Raw genomic sequence first — 21,732 nt, forward strand, 5'->3', positions numbered from 1 at the left:
GGAAAATTCCGCCCAATGTTATTTTCTTTTGCTGCCATATAAAAAATTTGATTCTCTAGGAGTAAACCTTTAGTTTAGAAAAAAGGAGGCTGTTGTGATATGAAGTACATTTACCTTTAAGAGGGTGTGTTCTAAACTGATAAAATCACTGCTACCAATATAGATTAGTCCCATGACTTGTATTCAGTCTACAACAGCAGATGGTCGGTGTCAGATATGTATACTTAGCCTCCTAGTTAACATTATTTGTATATATTCTTATCCTCAAATAAAGAGCCCACATTATTGTTTCACCAATTATTAGAAGAATATAACAGAAAGAGCTTCATAAGTGCAATTGAGATTTCAGATGTTATATAGAGGCTTTGAATAAAAAGGAGGTGATGATGAATCTGTAGAAGGCATTGGTAAGACCACAGTTGATATGCTTTGTGTAGTTTTAGGTCCCCGTTATAGAAAGAAAATTAGAACCATGGAAAAATGGACATATGGAGACCATGGTGAGGGGATATAGTTATGATAGGAGATTTGGAAAAATACAGTTGTACTTAATAGATTGGGAGGTGTCTAATAGAAGCATTTAAATTTTGAAAAGGTTGAGAAGGCATACAGTGAAAGATTATTCCCAGCTGTCAATGAATCATTAGCAAAATATGAAAGGTCGTCTTCCAACCAACTTCCACTACAAAACACCTCCTCCATCGAATGAGATCAATGGTGAGATCCTGGAAAGTGTGGACCATTTTCTATATCTTGGGAGCCTCTCTCAACAAAGGCAGATATAGATGACAAAATTCTTCATTGCCTCCAATGTGCCAGTTCAGCCTTCAGCCCGCTGAGGGAAAGAATATTTGAGGACTAGGAACTTAAACCCAAGACTAAGGTCTTGATTTACTGGGCAGCAATGATTCCCAAGATCCTAAATGCTTCAAAGACTTGGACGATCTAAACCAGGCACCTCAAAGCAATGGAAAAGTACCACCAGTGGTGCCTTCGCAAGATTCTTCAAATCCAGTGGCAAGACAAGCACTCCAGCAAAAAGGTCCTCTCCCAAGCCAGCTTGCCCAACATCGAGGCGCTAATGACTCAAAATCAGCTCCACTGGGTGGGACCTGTCACTCGTATGCCTGACACCGGATTCCCGAAGCAATTGCCCTACTCGGAATTCGGTTGCAGCAGGAGACTCCCAGGAGGACAGTGGAAACGTTTATCAATCTCCTCAAAATATCCCTGAAGAGGTCAAATGTATCCATTGATTCATGGGAGACCCTGCCTTGTCAATAACTAAAATGGAGAAGGCTCATTTGAGAAACATACCGAGAGACTTCATAAGGAACATGCAGAGGGGAAGTTGAGGTGTCAGAGGGAGTGCATAAATCTCCAAATAACCTGTCCACTCAAACCTTCCAGCACCACCTTCCCCGTGTGTGGCAGAGTCTGCAGATTGCACATTAGACTTATCAGCCACTTCAGAACTTATTGAGTCAGAATGGAAGCAAGTCATTCTCAAGCCTGAGGGACTGCCTAAGAAGAAGAAGAAGAAGAAGAAGAAGAAGCAAGATAGCATAATTATAGGATTAACACTCAAAACATAAAAGACGTAGCAGAAATATTTTCACTCAAAAGGTTATTAAAATATGGAAATACATTAATGCAAGTGGCTATTGAGGCTGAATCAAGTTGATTCACTCAAAACATTTAAGAGGACTTAAAGGAAAGCTACAGGGAAATGGAGCAGAGTAGATAGCTCGCAATGATTTTCAGTTCTAATGTGGAACTAGCAGTGAAACAGACATGACAAAAATCTCTGGAAATTGTACTCGTGTTTTAGCTTAAGGTATTGTAAAACTAAAACGGAGCTTGGTTTGGATATAAGGCCTTCTTTAAGGTCCAGCCAGAACTTTACAAATGGGGCAGAATGGGCAATAAGTCATTGGGACCAATCTCCATCAAATTTCTCAACCCGCTCTGTCAGTGCCTCTTCCGTTCCAGCACCACCAATAAAAAAGACACATGGGAGGCCTGCTTTACCCTCCAAACCCGTCCTGGCAAAGTGACAGACCTGGGCTGCCATCTTTAAGTGCCTGCTGAAATCAGTAGAATTGAATGTCTCTTTCAGAGAAATTGACTTCTGTACACTATTTTAAAATGCCCATTTTACACAATTTCTGCTTGTTTGCCGAACTGCTGGTTTTTCAACAATGATTTAGTCAATAATTTTATCATGATAGCTGGCAGAATTCTCACAGTGTCAGACAGGTTTGCAGATTTTAACAGCCTCCATCTATTTGTTTCTGCTCTAAATCCTCTCATTCCTTTGTTTATTTGTGTAACCATATATAGAGCTTGCTTGAATAGATTTTCCTTTCTGCAGATACTTATCTGTGTAACATTTTGGCCTTTAAAATTTTTGTGCATTTGTTTGCATATTCCATCAGAGCTTCATTTCCTGATCTCGTCAATAATAATCCAAATTTCCATCGATTTGACTGACAGGGCTACAGGAGGCACCATTATTGGTGAGGATCAAAATTCAGCGATGGAATCAATGTTCATGATATCCTTTTGAAATTGTGGCCTGAATGCAGGAAAAAAATTGCACATCGATTGCAAAGTAAAACTGATCCCTCATTCATTTCAATAAAAATGACTTAATTGGATAAATCTCCTGGCAGAGCATTAAGCAATTAAGGGGAGGGGGCAAGTATTATATTTACTAGGAGCTAAGATCCAAATGTTGCACAATATTTGTGCTTGGAGGGAAATAAGAGGTCTCAAACTGATAGCAGGGGGATTGCAACATTCTCTGAGGAATTATTCAGAGCACTCATGAAACAAATTATCTTAGAAATTGTTTTTTAAATCACAATTGTATAGTTCCCAATTGTAACAGAATTCCAAATTAGAATAAATACGTATCCAAGGGGGAAAAAACACCTGTACAAGCTGCTTTTCCTTAAGGACACAGGGAAATCTGAGGCTGTCGCTGATGGTCGTTGTGCACACTCAGTGGCTGGTTACAAAGGAGTCACTGACACAAAGCCTGGAAACTTTTCACTTACCCGCCTCTTCAGTTGAGGCTGGGAATAATGCCACAAAGGAACCTGAAACAGCGAAAAAATAATTTAAAAACATCATTCAGATTAAATAATTACTCCTCATTGAGCTGATGCAGTGATGTCCGGCTACTTTTCTTTGCAAAAATATATTTTACTCATAAAATATCTAAAAGAACACTACAAAACATTTCAAAATGGCCATCACAGACATTGCAATGAAATTCGAATTACCTACGTAGATCATGTTGCACTCTGAAGGTGCTTCAATACAGTAAAAAGAACATTACAGACATTTCAAAGTTACAGAAAGTGCAATGGTATTCAAATTATTTACAGATAAATCATGTTGCACTCTGAGATGTTTCAATACAATTGTGATACATGTAATATTTACTGTACACTGATGTCAGGCTGCTTATGCGACCATTGGTGTCAAATTTTGTTTGATGATGCTGCTATGAAGTACCATGGGACATTTCACTGCATTAAAGGTGCTATATGAATACATTGTTGTTGTTGCCACATAATCATTCTTTCCTCTTGATTGGCTTGATAGATAGTTATCATTCCGTGTATTTAACTATGCTTGGAGTAATACTACCTTCAGCAGCAAATCTAATTGTGTTGTGTAAAAATATAAAGCAAGATTTCTCTATTTGCATACCCATTGTAAAACTTGCATGGAATGTATCTCTTTCCGACAAGAGCAAAGTGCCTGATTGTTGAAAAAAACTCAGGCAATGTCTTTCTCAGGGAATGTGATTGGATCCTTGGAATGCAAAAACTCCCAGTTAGCCAGCAGTGCTCGTGACCAGCAGAATCCCAGCTTTTATGAAAAATGAGTTTTTCACCAGAAAGTTGCCATTTCCACTGTGTAATTGGAGGAACTTTGCAGTTTGCCTGCAGCTGTTTTGCTTGCCCTCAGGCTGTGTGTGAAACCTTACCCCAGCTATACAGAGGCCCAGACAAAGAGGCACCAAAACAGTTCCCACAGACTGCAACTTGAACACTGACCTCACGGACACTGAATGAAGGCTATTCCAGTCTAACAAATATAGGATTTATTTCAATTTATGGCATTTGATGCAAATTAATGCTGCTTTAATATAGTGGAAAACCGCAAGGAGCATACAGTATGGCAGCAGAATGTTTGGCAAGTTGTATTCGCTGGCTCAACGTCCATAAAACTGCAGCATTACGCGTGATGGGTCTGTTTGACTTCCATCATAAAGACAGCATTCCTTTTAAATTAACATTGTAGTTTAGGGCACTCAGAGCTCACGTATCAGCTTGATCTGTCTCCTTTCTTAAAGGACTTCTCCTTCCAATGATGATATACGTGTGAGCAATTTGCATATTAAGTGGACAATCAGCACTTTGGAGAGAGTTTCAGCCCAAAATCAGCTTGGCTCCTGGTTACTCCTTAATGTTGTTTTAAGGAATAGTACTTCTGGGATCTCCCAAGGATATCCTCAGTACCCTCTTTCTTATTTATTAGTGACATCAGCTGCAGACATGGGTCAGCTTGTTTGCTGAAGATTCACAGTTCTACCTCTCTGTCACTGTTTCTGACCCCTCAATTACCTTCAGGCTCAGATTGACTGAGAGCAAGTCTTGGATGAGCACAACTCAACATCGAAATGATCTAAGCCATTGTCTTCAGTTCCTACCATAAACATTTTCCTTGCCATAGTTTACATGCCTCTTCCCCCCACCACTTCCTCAGTATAAACCAGATTATTTGTAATCTTGGTGATCTATTTGACTCTAAACTGAGCTATGGGAACAGGAGGAGGCCATTTAGCCTCTCAAGCTTATTCCACCATTCAGCCAGGCCATTGCTGATTTGTATCTCGACTCCACTTACTTGCCTTTGCTCTATATCCCTCGATACCCTTAATTAGGAAACAAGTATTGATCACAGCCTTGAAAATTTCAATTGATCCAGCATCCAATGCATTTTGATTTCCACTGCCCTTTGTGTGTAAAAATGCTTCCTGATTTCACTCCCATGACCTAGCTCTAATTTTAAGTTTAAATCCCCTTTGGATTCAACCCTTAGGGGTAATTGTTTTTCTGTATTTACCCTATTGAGTCACTTGATAATTTTAAACACCTATTAGACCATCCTCAACAGTCCAAACTCAAGGGAATACAAGCAATGTTTTTGCAACCTGTCCCCATAATTACCAACTTCCTTCATGTTGCTACTTGGAAATTCCTCCTTGAAACCTCGGCCTCTCTATGTCTTTCTCCTGTTGTAAAAAACCTGCTCAAAACTTATGTCTTTGATGAAGCTTTGGTCATCCCCTCTCAATCTCTTTTTGGCTCAGCACCTGTTGTCCTCACTCCCATTTGTGACTCAACTGGGAACATTTCTTCTATTAAGGCAGCTATATAAATCCAAGTCCCTGTTTTTGTTATGGGCTATGTCCACAAAGTCTCCCAATAGCTTCGTGAGATGAGAACTTTGTGGCCACAGTGTGCAACAGAGTTCCACTCTTGCAGGTAAGAGCTGGGGGCAGCACTGAAGAAAATACAGAGAAAAATGTGAGCGTTAACTCTGCCTTCTGCCAATTCTGGCCTCTTGTGCATTCTTGATTTCCTTCACCCTTCCAGTGACAGTCATGCCTTCAGCTGTGTGAGGGTTGCAGACTGTGGTTGGGCGTGTGTCTGGTTGTTTCATCATTTGATGTCCCACCTCCAGCACAGTAAAAGGGCAGAATTCACACTGGCAGGGGTAAGGTCAGAGGTGGGAGTAAAGTCATACAAAGTGGCATCGTGTTGGAAGCTTGACTTGATGCCACCCATTTCCGGGTTTAACATGGGCAGATTTACAGGCGAGCAGGAACCCCCATGGAGCTTTTGGATAAATAGTTAAAATGTTTAAATCCCCAACTAACTCAAAATTTAACCCAGTATTCTGGCTTTAACATACAGCATGTGGTCTCCCTGAACTGTGTGGAACTTGCCAGAATCAGCCACGAGAGAGCACAGTGGGGAGTGCTGGTTCAATGAAACTGGCAGGCTGAGAAGCCTTTAAAGAGCGAAACTGACTAGCTGCAGAGCTGCCTAGGTGAGCGGCTGGTGTTCACTGCACTTATTTGAGGATGTCCTCTCAGTGTTTGACAACTTCTTGCCGGTCAGTTCACCTGTCCTGCACTTCACCTTGATCTGTGCTTCCCTGTCATCAAACTTCACTGTGGCATGGGAGCAGCTTATGCAGCTCTACCTTGGACCTCAGATGAGGAATGGGAGGAACAGCAACATGGAGGTGAGACCCCCAACATATAGGCAGAGGATCAGTTCTCTCCACCAAAGCCTTAGGAGGCTCAGACTCTCACGGCTGGCTATTGCTGATGTTTCCAGTCTCTTGGAACTAGACTTCCTTCCCTGTGGCCATTAATGTGTGGCTATCACTGTACCATCACTGCTCCCCCCGCCCCCTCCCACCACCATCCCCACCACCCCCACCAACCCCCCTCATTCTCTGCCTCCCCCTGGAGTTCTGCACTCTCTTCACCTACAAGGAGTTAAAATAGAGAATTGTGAGTGTGAGAAATGGTTTACATGGACAGGAAGGGGACATTTGTGGAGGGTGACTGTGAGGCAAGGGTATGGGAGGGCAATAGGCTGAGGATGAGTGTGAGTGTGGTTGTCCCAATGGGGATGAGAGTGCCTGGAGAGAGAGGGATGAGTGGAGCTGCATGATATGTTGGACTGAAGAGTGTGTGTAGGAGAATGCCAGGAAAGTTAGAGTGTGGGGCTTGGCGCCTGAATGAGTTGTGTCAATCAACCTTCTTAGGACCTCATGAGGTCCTTGAGGCTCTTGAAGTACTGTGTACACAGGTTTGAAGGACCACAATCCTGCTGCTCACTTTCTTGGCCACTTCCATCCACACCTACCTGGTTTGAGAGACTAACCTCTTCCTTCCATCCTTGGGAAACATGACTTCATTTCAGTTCTCAGATTCTGCAGCAGGATGTCCAGGGAAAAGTCAGAGACCTGGGTGGTGGAGGCTAGGGGGCAGCCTTCCTAGGGGAAAGAGTGTTAGTATGACTTGGGAGGGTGGAGATGAGATTGGTAGAGAAACCTAAAGGAACATATAAGTGCCTTCGACAGCCAAGTTAACAATTTTAAAACAATTTAGCAATCAGATATAGCAAGAGAGTATTAGTTTCTTGCAATTTCTGCACAAGAAGTGAAGAAATTCTTAGTAATTTTTGCTATAATCTCATGTTGTATAAATGATAGAATATATATACCAGCAGTCTAACTTATAACATACCTGAGCCCTACTTCACTTACCATATAACTAGTTAAATCTGGAGTTAAGTAGGTGAAGACTGCATCTAATGGTGGCCAAATTAGAATTTCCATAGTGACCAAGTCAAGGAGAATACATCTGTTTTGACATGATCATTCAAGAAGGTAGATATACCAATCCAAGCCAATGTACAGGTGAATGTGGATCTGTCTTCCTTGTTAGTGTTACATGTTGCAGGTTTGGAACTATTATCCTGGGGAGACGACACAAACCTTTATTTGTTGAGTATGCAATTTATCTATAATTAGCCAATGCTGACTGATCATATTATAGTAACTCTACCTCACTGTAATAAGCATTAAGCACACTACATGGAAATGGAAATGACATGGCTCTTATTATATGAATAAGCTTGACCTTGCAGCCTTTGAATAAATTTTGTGAATTCTGCAGAAGTGCCTCATGTTTACGATAAATATTTGACCACCTCAGCTCTTAGCCAATATTTTGCTTATGTAGCTCTTTTTTAGGACTGGCTTGTTAAATATTTTTCACAATAATTCAACAGCAAAGGACATAAAATCTTTAGTGATGGCTGATGTGGGACAGGATGCATTAAAAGGAATTCCAGGCCTTTTGAATGAAGATTTATTGCTTTGCACCAGTTTTGTTTCGAAAAATAGTTTTATATTGCAATGTATATATACGTATAGCAGGATATTTGCATTTGTTTCTATGATAGGTGTAGGTTAGGCTGCAATATAGGACAATGTATTGCAGGCGTATAATATTAGTTTGGTTGGACAATATCCAGCTAGTGATAATTTTGAAGCAAAGTGATTATTTTGGATGGTATTCTCACAGTAAGATATTGTCCCCCAAAGGAATGAGGTAACATCTGTTAATCTCAACCACAGATCTTGACATGGGTTTGATAACACATTGACTACTAAAGTATAAAGAAACCTATTATAACACCTTTAGATATTTCTCACCCTGTGACACATATGTATAGAGTTTGCGAACCCTTATTAATAAAGGTAGCAAATCTCTGTAACGTGCCCTTGCCCAGAATGTGGTTCTGTATTGCTCCCAAAGGCTGTATTAGTGAGAGGGGTTATGGCAACTGACCCTGAACAACAGCAGAAAGCTGTGCCTTCTCTCAAAAAAATGAAGAACATAAAAAGAGCTTTTGTTTAAAAAAACATAAATTTGCAGCATATGGTTCTTAAAAGTCAAGTGAAAAGGTTGAGATCATCACAGAACAGTAAATAATTAGGCTGATAATAATGGTTATAATCTTTCCTTTTCTTATTGAGGGCTAAAAGGGCTCCTGGCAATATGCCCCATCTGTCAATGTGTGTAACTGAGATGGATACATTACCAAGAGGCATGAAATTCCTGAAAAGATTTTTTACAGCACTAACCCCCCCAATCCCCCAACAAAATAATTTAAAATTTGTTTTCAAAGTGCTCCAAAGTGTACAGTCTACATATTTCGAAAACTACTGTGAGCTACATGGTATTCCCTTCCATTTTGGAAAAAAATGTTTGTATTGCATGTCATAAGTGGACCACTTGCAGGCTATCTGTCTGGTGCAGTTGGTAAATGCACTGCCAAATGGGGAACTGAGCCATTCATGAAAGCCTCCAGTTTGAACCTCTGCTGGTGTTGAGGCAGCTGATCTCAAATAGAATCGAACCGTAGAATGGTAACAGCACAGAAGGTTAGCATTCAGCCCATCATACCTGTGCCGGCTCTCTCCAAGAGCAACCCAGTCACTCCTTGCCTTTCTGCTGTAGCCCTGCAAAATTTTTCTCTTCAGATAAGTATCCAGTTCCCTTTTGAAAGCCATGGTTGAATTTGCCTCCATCACAGTCTCAGACAGTGCATTCCAGATCCTAGCCACTCGCTGTGTAAAAAAAACTTTTTGCCTTTCGTTCTTTTGCCACTGCAGGGGTTTTATCTCCAGTATCCTGGCTAAATATTTAACCCTCAACCAACATTAAACAAAAATAGATTAACTACTTATTATCACGTTATTGTTTGTGGGGCATTTGTTGAGTGCAAATTGGTTGCTGCTTTTTCTGCATTAGAACTGTGGTTACACTTCAAAAGGACTTTTGATTGTAAAGCGCATTGGAATGTCATGAGGATTTGAAAGGCATGATACAAATGAAGACCTTTTTTAATAAGGATACCACAGTTGACATCAGCACAGGCTGCACTGAAGAGAAGATTCAGCTTATGTTCCTGTTCCTGACCACTATTAAATAGCTCTGATGCAAAGTGTGTGTGTGTGTGTGTGTGTGTGTGTGTGTGTGTGCACTTGTAAGGACTGATCAGGTTTATTTTGATGCCTTCCACAGCCAAATAGCCCAATCACTTGGTCTAGAATTACAACAGTTGAGATAGCAGAGAGTAGTTGATGCTGGTCAAACTCTATGCCATCAAACAGTGAGCTGCACTTCAGGAGAAGAGGAAAGTAAATTTGATATCCAACATATTTTTCCAGGATGTGGATTGTCTTCCTTATGCTATCTTCCTGTTCCTACATTCCACAGCAGTCCAATTTAAGGAAGGGGTTAAAATGAGATTAATGTCACACCCATGGTACCAATAACTATGTTTTATTGCTTCTAATATGGCACATGCTGTGCAATTTTACACTCTTCATTAGAGTGTTGACAGCAAGTCTTGCAAATATATTCAAATACTATTTTACATAGTTAAAATCTCCTATTTTAAGAACAAATTTTCTTCTCTTATTTTTGTTGCACTGCGTGGAAAATGGTCACCTCATTTATGTACAGAATATCCTTAAAATCATTTCATATAATCTAATTAATAATCCATTTACAAAGCAGCATTGGTGATGGTGATTAGGCGAACTGAAATAATGCTTTGAGGCCACTGCATGGCACATGTACTATTTAGGTAACGTCTTGGAGTTTTAAACAGACTTATAAGGTGGACAAAACTTGGGTACACATACTGCACGTAGAAACTGTGAACACATCAGGCAGAATTTTATTTGGCTAAAGCCGGGACTGCTGTAGTCCCACAGAAGCATTAAATCCAGCGTGCTGATGTTGGGTAAACCCTATGTCATTACACCAGTCTGCAATGACATGGTAGGCAGACGGGCGGACTTCCAAAATTGGCAGCCTGCCTACCATTCTGAAATTAATGCTTAAACCCTGATTAAGGTACATAACAGCCCAACTGACTGCCATAAAAGATTGCCCATGCTATAGGAAGGTGGGTGCTGGGGCAACATGGCTGGTGGGAATCATGTTTTTTTTTCAAGGGCTGATGAAAGGGTGGATGTAAAGGCTGGAGGTGGGTCTATGCCTGACTTTAGCAGGAGAGGCTGCTGAGAGTTAGTTATTTGTGAAAATTTTGCTGTTCATATGCCCTGATCAGATTCCTCAGGGGAGGGTCCAAAAAGTTGGTGCTGAGGTAACATTTGAGCGTTGCGCCTTTTGTAGTGCGAAACGGTGTCTCCTATGGGCATGGTACATTCCATGGGAGACACGTCTTCCAGTGGGGAAGAGGAGATGGAGGAGGTCAGCTGCCCAGCGGCAGGAGGGCCATGAGTTGCAGGAGGGTGGACAGGCTGCTGGGGAGCGAGAGTCTGTGGAGGGGAAGTTGCAGCAGGCACACAGAAGTAGGCGAAGTTCGTATCCTGCTAACTGAGTTTACAGGGTCTGAATGTCCTACCTGCAGATGATGGAGTGACAGTGTCTTCGGAGACTTTGCTTTCACGAGAGGCTGTCACATCCCTATGTGACATGCTGGCGATAGCCTCGAGTCATGTGGGTGGCCACCCAATGCCTGTGGCCTTGAAAGTGACTGTCGCCTTGAGCTTCTTCACCCCCAGCTCACTCCAGGCTGCCTGTGGAGACCTCAGTGGGATCACTGAGCCTTCAGAACATCACTGCATTAAGGCCTGCACTGATGCCATGTTTAGGCTTGCACAACAATGTATTTTCTTTACAACAGCCAACATCAGTCAAGTGGAAAGAGTCAGAGGCTTTGCAGCTATGATTGGTTTCCCACAGGTACATAGCGTAATTGATTGTACTCATGTATCCACCAGAACACCAGCAGAGCAGCCAGGGAATTTCATCATCCGCAAGGGATACTACTCCATAAATGTGCTGATTCAGTGTGACTACAATCAAAGGATGATGTAGGTGCGTGCAATGTACTCAGAAAGCCGTCACGATGCATATATCCTCAGATATCAGTGATGTTTACAGGACCGGACACGTTGGATGGATGGCTGCTCAGAGGCAAAGGATACCCCCAACGAAATGGCTGGTGACCTCAGAATGAAGTCCAAGGACAGAGCCTGATCATTGTTACAATGAAAGCCATGCATCATCCAGGTCCATCACTGAGCAGGCAGAGAAAGAGGAGGGTGAGTTGCAATGGGCAATAGGCCAAGCCAGTCCAAGGGAGGGTCTGGATTCCCGTGAGACACAGGAAGCTCTGATCATCGGAAGGTTCTATTAGCTGGGTTTCTCCAACTCAATATCACCTTCATGGCCATTGGCACCTTTTCCATAACATGAAAATCGGTGCTGTGTATGGGCAATGTTAGTCAGCAAAACATCTTTTGGAAGAATGCACATAATCACAGAACCACGTAAGAGCGTCACATAAATCCATTTCCATACATCCACACAAAGATAATGAACAAATGCAGCCAGATGATGATTGGAAAATAACAATCATTTATATACACAATAATTCATGTCAATGTTCAAATCTCACAAATAAGAAAGGCACCTCTACCCGTGTGCACCCAAGTGTGACTAATGCAGAATTTTCTTGATTCTTTTCCAGTGCTGCAGCATGGTGCCCCCACTTCGCTGCCAGCTGTGGTGGAGACAGGATGCTGACCCTTATGCCCCCTTGTCTGGAATGAGTTTGGCAGCTGCCCTCTGGTCACCTGAGGCTGTGTGGGCCCCAGGGTGGTGGGAGTTTACTATGCAGTGGCAGGTGATTCACCAGTCATTATGGCACTCGGAGGCATCTGTGCCAATGGCAGAGGGGCGGAGGAGGGGCTATGGCCATCAGAAGTGTCCTGAGAGATGCCCCCTAATGGCATTCATGTCACAGAGTTGCACAGAACAGGTGCCAATGGCCTTGAAGGTGATATTGAGTTGGAAAAATCCAGCTAATGGAATTTTCTGATGGTCAGAGCTTCTTGTGTCTCACAGGAATCTAAACTCTCCCTTGGACCGGCTTGGCCTGTTGCCCACTGCAGCTCAACCTCCTCTTTCTCTGGCCCCTTATTAGAAGACTGGCCTGAGAGGTTTCCCCTCCTCCCCGCAATGGTGTTGGGAGCTGCTCCTCCATTGCTGTGATGTCCATTTGGAACTCCCTGATTTCCTCAGAGGGACCAGGAGCTGGATGTGACTATAGGCTCCACGCCTGCTCTCACCCTGACTCTGGGGCCCGGAGGTCAGAGACAAGGTGATAGAATGCAGGTCAGAACACAAACCCAGTATCGCATCAATGATCTGCTGGGTTTGGCCCACCATAACAGTTGCCAGTCTGTCAATGGAGGAAATTATTTGTTCTGTTGTGCGGGTCATCGCAGTGCTCATGGCATTGATGGATTCCTCCAATGTCAGTGCCAGAATGTGCAACCACTCTGGTATCTCTGCCACATCTCCATGCAACTTATGCTGGACGTCCAGTATCTGTTGCCTGACTGACGACTCCAGAGGCTCATCAACATTCTGGGACTCAGCACCTAGGTTGCCTCTAGCACTATTCTGACTGTCAGAGGCCTGCTCCATCTCAGTCTCCAAAGGTTGCTCATGCGACTGTGATGTGCTCTTACCAGATGAGTTTGGTGAGATACTTTTCATCAATGCTAACACATGAGACATTGGAAGATGTGATTCAGTGTTAGAACTTTATACCATTTAGCATAGAGGCACATCTTCCTCCTTGATGTCAGTAAGCCTTCAAAGTCACAAAGTACCTATTACTTTCCTGTCAGCTTCCCCAGCTTCAAGCACACTCCCTCTCCCCAGCCCCCTCAACACTGTTTGCTGGAATTATGAAGAAGTGCTCTTGGAATCTCACAACCCCAGGGCCTTCCTCCTATCTTGACTCGACCTATGGCCCAGCTCCATTGGGTGGCAGCCAACTCCAGGATCTCCTCCTCGATGGCTGTCAGAATGGTGATGTTGGCAACACCACTTCTGGTCTTGCTTTTTTCTCATGCATTGTGCACCCTCTTCTCCTGCAAATAAAGAGGGAGATTGTAACGATGATGCTGTGCTACAATCATGCTTTCAAAGTGTGCCCATTGTGTACTTTGTCGGCAACACACATCATTCTATGCTCCTTGCCAGCTAATATGTGTGCTATTTCCCATTTACCTTCTTAATCCCCATTGCCATGCAGAGTGACATTTGTGCATCATGTCACCTTACACACTTGGGAAGCACACAAGACAATCCCATAAAGGTCCCACATCACACCCTTCCATATATGTCAATCTCCAGAATGGTGACACACACTCACCTTTGCAGAACCCAGAACGTCATTGAGCATTTTGCGGCACTGCAAGGTTCGCTGAACGATCCCAAGGCCGCTGACCTCCACTGCGACCTCTGTCCAGGCTGCTCTTGTCTGGCTGGGGGCGTCTCCTCTTCCTGTCAGCTGCCTTGAGGACCGCCTGCCTATCACTTACAGCCAGGAGGAGGGCTCATAGGGAGTCATCATCAAACCTTGGAGCCGTCCTTGGTCTGGGGCCCTCCACAGCTCCTTGCTGCATTCTCTTGGCCAACTCCAGAGAGACAAAGGCATGGTTTTCAATATCGCCCAAAACACTTGCTATTCATCAGGGGAATGTGTCAGCTACATTCCAATGCTCTTCCTTTGTAGGAGAAGGTCCAGAATGCTTTTAAACTAAGATGATTAGTCATACACATTAATAAACAAGCTCTTATCGCCTGCAACAATTTACAGGAGTTCAAAGCATCTCCAAAAATTACTCAGGCACCCAATCACTGTTGCCAGCTGCAGCTGCCACAGTCCCGTGCCAGGGGTCCCTTTAAATGGGCAGCTGTGACCTCCTGTCCCCTCTGCTACCAGCCGTCCCACCTTTAGTTGCCCACCATCTCCCGATGCTGTTGGATGGCTACCAGCTTCCAGGCAGGCAGCCCTTAATTGGCTGCTACATGTATTTTGCGCCTTCTCTCAAAGGCAGGCACGGGAGTCGGTGGTCTACTGACTTCTGCATCATCCTCCGGCCCACCGACGAGGTGCTTAAAATTCCACCTATCGTTTTAAACTCTATGATGTAAAAGCTCCTTTTACTATCACGCCAGTGCTTCATCTTGGCACTCACTCATCACATTTCTGATTCTGTCACCAATCTCTGTAATCTCTTACTTCCCCCTTAATCTGTGATATTTAAATGACCTTTCTTCAAACATTACATACTGTAACAACTCACTCTTAATCATATGATTAATGGATATTAAATGTGACATAAGGATAATTCATTGTGACTATTAACTATATTAACATCTAGTACTATAAGTAAACCCATAATCCTCACAAAAATACCACTGCTTCAGGCAACATCAAAATCTTACTGTTAGTAACTATATTGCATAAGACCACACAGATCTACATTGACCTCTTGTGGTGAGTACAGTTAGCAGGCTTCCAATTAACTTTACTGCTTGGTATTTCTGAGTACAGTAATTTATAATTTTACCTGGCTTTGGCCACAAATATGCAATGTTTGCTTTTTACAGGCCTTTATGTGATTGGAAGCAGATGTCAGAAATAAAATGACACAGTTACTTAAAGTGACAATGCCTGTATGTACACCAGTTGGCAGTATCTACAAACTGCGTGTTGGGGCAGGAGAAGGGTGGCGTGTATATGGGGAAGGCTGGTGGGGGGTTGGGGGGTATTTGTTGGTGGGGAAATGATTTCCTCTGTAAACAGAGCTTAGGGAAAACGTAATCTCTTGGTATTGCAGAACATTTTACTCTTGCTGAAAAAGAGACATGCTGTCAAAGCTTTTCACCTTGCTCTCAACCGGAAGATGCAAGAATGCCAAATTTCAAAGGGAACAACAAGTTATACTGCATGTGAAAAGGGTGCTGATTGTTTGACAAGTCAGCTCTGATTGGCTGAGATGTTGCCGTGGAGAATGCACCAGGGAGCTAGTGTCCCCCATCCTTTTGTTTAATTCAAAAACAGGCGCAATGTCTGGACATATTCCTTTTGGATACAGTCTGCAGTGGATACCTGTATCTTCTGGCAGACATAAGTGAGCCACACTGCAAACCTGACTGATAATCTTAAATTGGCTGTTAGTGTAACTCTTAACCCACATTGTCAGCTATTCAACCATGAAAGGCACATTACCCAAACAGGCTGCAGCACATTCACTGACACTCTTCCATCTTTCTTGCAGAATAAGGTGGCACATGGCCACAGGCATCTGCGTCTAATCAGCAGGGACAGGCATGATTGCATGGAGCAGACTGGCATCATTGAGTGGCATGGCTGAGGCCATGGCCAGTGATGGGACAGAAACCATCGAAGATGATGGTATCCTCACACCTAATCTTCCTTGCATTGCACTCCCCCTCACCCCGCCTGTCTCACAATCTCTTTTGATTTACAACCTGCAGAAGGTGTATGGATGTGCCTATTACTTCCCCAACACACCCTGCTCCACACAACCCTACACTGCTGTGCCTTTCTCCTTTCAGATATTCAAGAAATGCAGCCTGGCCAGGCAGTGGTGCAAGAAGTAGAAAGGAAAGGAGAGATTGACGACAAAAAAGCATCATCATCGATCTCACACTTGTAACCACAACTTCTGAGACTGACACTGTGTGTATTTTTGAGGCAGGATCTGCACATGGCCTACAGCCAGGGCAGAGGAAAAGGGTAGTGCATGTGCCAGCTTGGCAGAGGGTGAAGTTGCACATGAGTTCTGCTGCAGGGAACTCAGATGAATAATTTGAGGGGGCAGCATACAGAAAAAGGCTGATGGGTGTGCACAATGAACTGCTTGATGCGTTATCAGGCCTAACAGAACGCCTGTGGTCACTGTCAAGGGGCATTGAGAAGCCTGACACCAACCTGGCACAGGGCTTTCTGCAGAGCTTGGAGACCTTCCTTTCCAGCATGGGAGTGGTGGTCAACTCCATTACCACACTTACAGGCCCAACCATGATGCAGGGCCTGGTGGCCGATGTCTCGGCTTCCACTGCAGGTCAAGAAGAAGTCACCCAATGTCTGAGTGCTGCAACATGAGGTCATGCAGGCTCACCTTGTTGCCATGCAAGCTCAGACTGCTGTCATCATGGCTGTGGACACCAGTGCTCAAAGGGGTTTTCAGAATCTCAATGCAGTCCAGCAATCTGGACCATCCCACAGGAGTGGCAGTGGTTCCACAAAAAATGCACCTGCTGTCCTCCCTCACAATGACAGCAATCATTCGTCCACCACTTCCATTCCTCCAATATCCTTTCTGTTGCCTGTCAGCCATTCAGCCCAGAATACTGTCATCCATGCTGAGGTGGTGCATTCAAAGCTGGGAGACTTTGAGGGCAGAGCTGCTTGAAGTCATCCTGCAAGCTGCTTGTGACCTTCCTCTTTAAAGGCAACACATTTCCACCCTCCATGCTGCAGCCATGGGTAAGCACAGTGTGGGAGAATTATGCCAGGCAAAGACTCATGGAAGACAGACACCAAGAGAATGCACAAGGGTGATTAGTTGATTTTTGTATTAAATGATTTGAGTCATAACATTGCTTTGGAACATTTGTTCCATTTTGGCTTTCATATCAGCATCGTGGCCAAGCGGACACCATGATGGTCAGAGACAAAGGGAGAGGCAATGTGTGGAATTGGTGAATGGGGAATTGGGGGTGCATCTATTTGTTTTGCAGTCATATGAGCTGATCACGGACCACCTGGAAAGGTTCCTCCTGCCTTCCCCTTCCTCCTCCTCCTGTTTCTGCTCAGCTGCTTGCTGCATATCTGGTTGCAACAGTTGTGTTGTGCAGCAGACTATGACAAATCTGGACATACACACTCCGGTGAGTACTGCGTACTTCAGCAGAAGCAATGCTTAAGCATCCCAATGGTCTGCTCAATGCTGTTCTGTGTGGCGGCGTGGATCTCATTATACACATGGTCGCCTATGTGCAGTTGAGTTGTGTACCAGGATGATGAGCCAGGATGTCAGTGGATAGCCCTTGTCACCGAGTAACCACTCTCTGGTTTCTTGTGGTGGCTCAAATGTTGATGTTACAGCAGAGTGCCGCAGAATAAAGACATCAAGACTGTCACTAGGATACCAGGCATCGACCTGCATGATGTGCTAAGTATGCACACCAGCTAGAAAGTGAAGAGCTGGGAGCCTTTGCTTACATCTCTGCATTTACGTATGGTGCCCACAAAGAGATGTGCGTGCAGTAAATGGCACCCTGCATCGTAGGGAACCCTGTAATCCTAGTGAAATCGTGTGCCTGCTCCTCCTGCTTTTCCCTTTGGCTAGAGAGAATGAAGTGTATTCAAGTCTTTTAGAATACAGAGACTCGGTGATCTCCCTCACACAATAGTGGAAAATAAACAGAGTGATATTGGAGATGCCCCTTGCTCAAGTCTGGAAGGATCCTCACAGAAATAAAATGGTGGTCATGATTACCCACACACCCACTGGCAATGTCATCCTCGCCCTGCTCTGAGGCTGCAGTTCTGCCGGCACCAAGTGGCAGATTTCAGTGAGCAACTTCTTAGTGAAGTACAGGCATTGCACACACACTGGGCAGTTTTTAATGGAGGCAACATGCGTCCGCCCGTTAGATGGAGAGCTGATGATGTCCCTGCATTGCCTCTAGCTTTTTTGGGAGGCCTGCTGAACTATATGCCAAGCAGGCACTTATCTGGGCAGTGACAGGTCTTCCCCGGAATCAAGGACCTCAAGGGTGGAAGTCCCACCCACTGAGAACTGCAGGCCAATCAGAGGCTGGTGGATCTTCATTGCTCGGCAGTGTTATTGGGAAGGTGCTGCTGGTACTACACACATTGAGGCCTAGGTTTGCCAATGGACCCAGGCACAGGTGACTGAAGGTGGGAGGGAGATTGCAGGATGGTGGCTCCAGGGAAAGGACATCAGCAGCAAGGAAGGCATTGGCTCCAGTGGCACACCCCCTTCCCAAGGTCTGGTCTGTCAATCAAGTACTTGGGGCTCTTGAATGAGGACCCCACCCCAGGAGCCTCAAGCAAGTCTGTGTGAATATCAGTGGCAGCATGATGAACCTCTTCAATGAGTGTAAACTTCTAACTTAAGGGCCTCAATTGGTGGCAGGGTGGGATGGTTGTCCATGGCTTTTTCTGCCACAAACCTAATTAGGGCTGTGGCTGGATGGTAGCAAGGTCACAACCCGGCATCCTCCTGCCTGATTAAATGTCCCCCCACCACCAAACTCGCCACAGGCAGAGCATTAAATTTCACCCACTGTCCCTTATAATCTGCCTACTCTGCATACTTTTAGTGCCATTCTGAGTTCCAGCACTAAAGTCCTATCCAAAATGGTGTCCAGTGTGACCCACGCTAGAACTGTGCACACACAGCAAGGATGCCATTTTAGTACTAAAATGGTACCCAAAATACTAAAAATATTTGCACTTTGCAACAAAATTTTGTGACCCTTAACTTTACAGAAGTGAAAAATAAACCATGACAACATTTTAGAGTGCAAAGTTGATTTGTCACACATGTGAACTACCGTATTTGCTCAATAAACAAACATTGATTTTGATAACTTCAATTAGGAATTGCTGAAAATAGAGACATGTTGACAAGAGAGAAGTTTTCATCTTGTGCTGATCAGGTCAAACGCAAGAATGCAAAATTTCAAATGATCACAAACTTCATGTGACAGGAGAAAAGACTGCTGATGGGTTGGCAAGTCAACTCTGATTGGCCAAGGCACTGCCATGGAGAAAGCAATGAGGAACCATGGGCTCCCCAAACTTCCTGTTAATTCAAAGAGATGCAAGAATTAAACATTTTCCTTTTGTTTTCAGAGAGCCGGTCCTGAGTATGAATGTTTGTTGCTTCCACCAAGTATAAGTAAGCTCCACTGTTACGAGCTCCACTGTTTATCAGAAATTGGTTAGAGAGCCTATAGTTCCCCGTGGCTTTCTCCATGGCAACAACTCAACCAGAATCTACTTGCCAATCAACCAGCGCACTTTGCTCCTGTTGTATAACTTGTTGTGATTGTTTGAAATTTGGCATTTCTGCATTTGTCCGGGTGAGTGCAAGATGAAAAGTTTCGACAACATGTCTCCCTTTTCAGCAACATTCAAGTTATCTACTGCCAAGGGACTGAACTTGCACTGTATTTTCAGCAAAAGTATATCAGAAAAAGATGGGTTCAAGCTAATACATAAAAATTCTGGTTACTTCCATTGCTCCTCAAAATAGTTTCCTTTGGCTGTTTGAGCTCTCAGTGTTCCTTCATCACTAGATGGAGAAAAAGGGAGCAGGAAGCTTACAAACAGCAAGTCCTGATAAATGAAGGAATGTCAGAGCATGAGTAGGCCATTCAGCTCCCCGAGCCTGCTTGTTCTTTGGATGGCCAGTCTTACATTAATCGTAACAAAAAGCACTGGGAATTGTAGTTCCACATCAGTTACTTACTATTGGAAGCATTTTTCTGACTAGTTATTTTCAATTTGTAGCTTTTTATATCTTTCTGGTAGTTTTTGTTCCTGTTTTCTCCTTTTAGATTCCCACATTCCCTATTTGTTCCATTGTGATTCGCTGCTATTCTTATGGATATGAAAATTGAGGCAATCAAGGGCATGTACAACGTGGATATTTGCATTTATATGAATATGACATTCAAGATTTAACAGACAAAACACACATGAATGCAAATATTTTTAGAAAGCCATATAAGGGAATCTCATGTGCTGCTCTGTGTGGTAAGCGTGCACTTTATTTAAGGATAGGACATTGTACTATATAAAATAAATTGTAGGTATATACATACCTTTATGGCTAGAACATGTAATTGCTCTGCACTTTTGAAATGAATATGGATTTAGTTACAGGTCAGATTGCAGCTAAGAACCCTGGCTTTGCATGATTCACGAGTCAGTTAAATTGTTCGAGATAGCGTTGAACCCATATGTTCTTGGAGAGAGTCAGTTAAATGCAAATCATTTAAGATTGCTTTACAGATGTTCAAAAGTGAGTTGAGTCCATGAGAGATAAATTGTAAGTCATCCTAATTGTACATGTCATTTTTTAAAGCTTTCTTACATTTCAATCTAGCTTGATTTTTCTCAGTTCTCGCTTTGATTTGTCTGAACTTAAATTCTCTGAAGTCCGCTAAAGAATGTGAAAGTCGTGGGCTGGAATTTTATACTCCCCCATCGACGGGCTTTTAGGCAAGGGGGGAGTGTAAAATTGAAGGGATGGGATTCTCTTTGGGTTCCCGTGCACCCAGACCACATAGTGATTTTACACTGGCGCGGGCAAGGCCTCAGACAGGAAGCCTGCCCTTACTCCAGTTGAGACCCTTAAGTGCCCAATTATTGTCCCTTTAAGGGCTGTTTCCCACCCAGCCTCAATTTTTAGGGGCAGCCCGAGAAAGATCAGTGTTAGATCTTGGGTGGGAAGGGGAGGGGAGGCGTCGCCATCAGAAGGCCCCTTCTGACTGGGGGAAACCCCCGTTAAGGTCCGGTGACCTCTGGACCTTCTTCCCACCCCAGGCCTCTCCTCCGAGACCCAAATGCCCCCCTCTCACCATTCCCAGGGCTTCCCTATCCTCTCCACCCTGGGACCACTTGAACTCACCTGGGCCTCCAGTGCCCGGACATAGGCTCCCACGTCCTCCTGCATTTCTTCTTTTGTCCACTACAGCGCTGTTGCTGCAGGGTCTGGAGTGCTGCTGGCCAGTCAGATTGGCCAGCAGCTCTCTAAGCTGGGACTTCCTCCCAATTGAGGGCCAGAAGCCCCGCCTGCAGCCACTTAGCACTCATTCGAGCATGACATGATTGTGGGGCACCCAGAGTCAGTGGGGAACACAGATGGCAGGAAGCAAGGCCCCACCATCTGAAAAATTTAGACCACAGTTAAATGGATGAAAGCTAACAGTCAATCACATGGAAACGATTACCTAATCTTATGTGGTAAAATAAATTTGCCTAGTTTAGAATAAATTTGGGCTGATTATAATAAAATTGATTATGATTCAGAGTGTCAGAAATATGACAAAGTGTGACAGATATGTGGTCGGGGATGTACATCTTACATATACATGAAATATATTATTTCTTTCCTTCCAATTGCTCTGAAAATATTTTTTCTGCCATG

The sequence above is a fragment of the Carcharodon carcharias genome, chromosome 20, assembly GCF_017639515.1.
Source record: "Carcharodon carcharias isolate sCarCar2 chromosome 20, sCarCar2.pri, whole genome shotgun sequence".
Lineage (NCBI taxonomy): Eukaryota > Metazoa > Chordata > Chondrichthyes > Lamniformes > Lamnidae > Carcharodon > Carcharodon carcharias.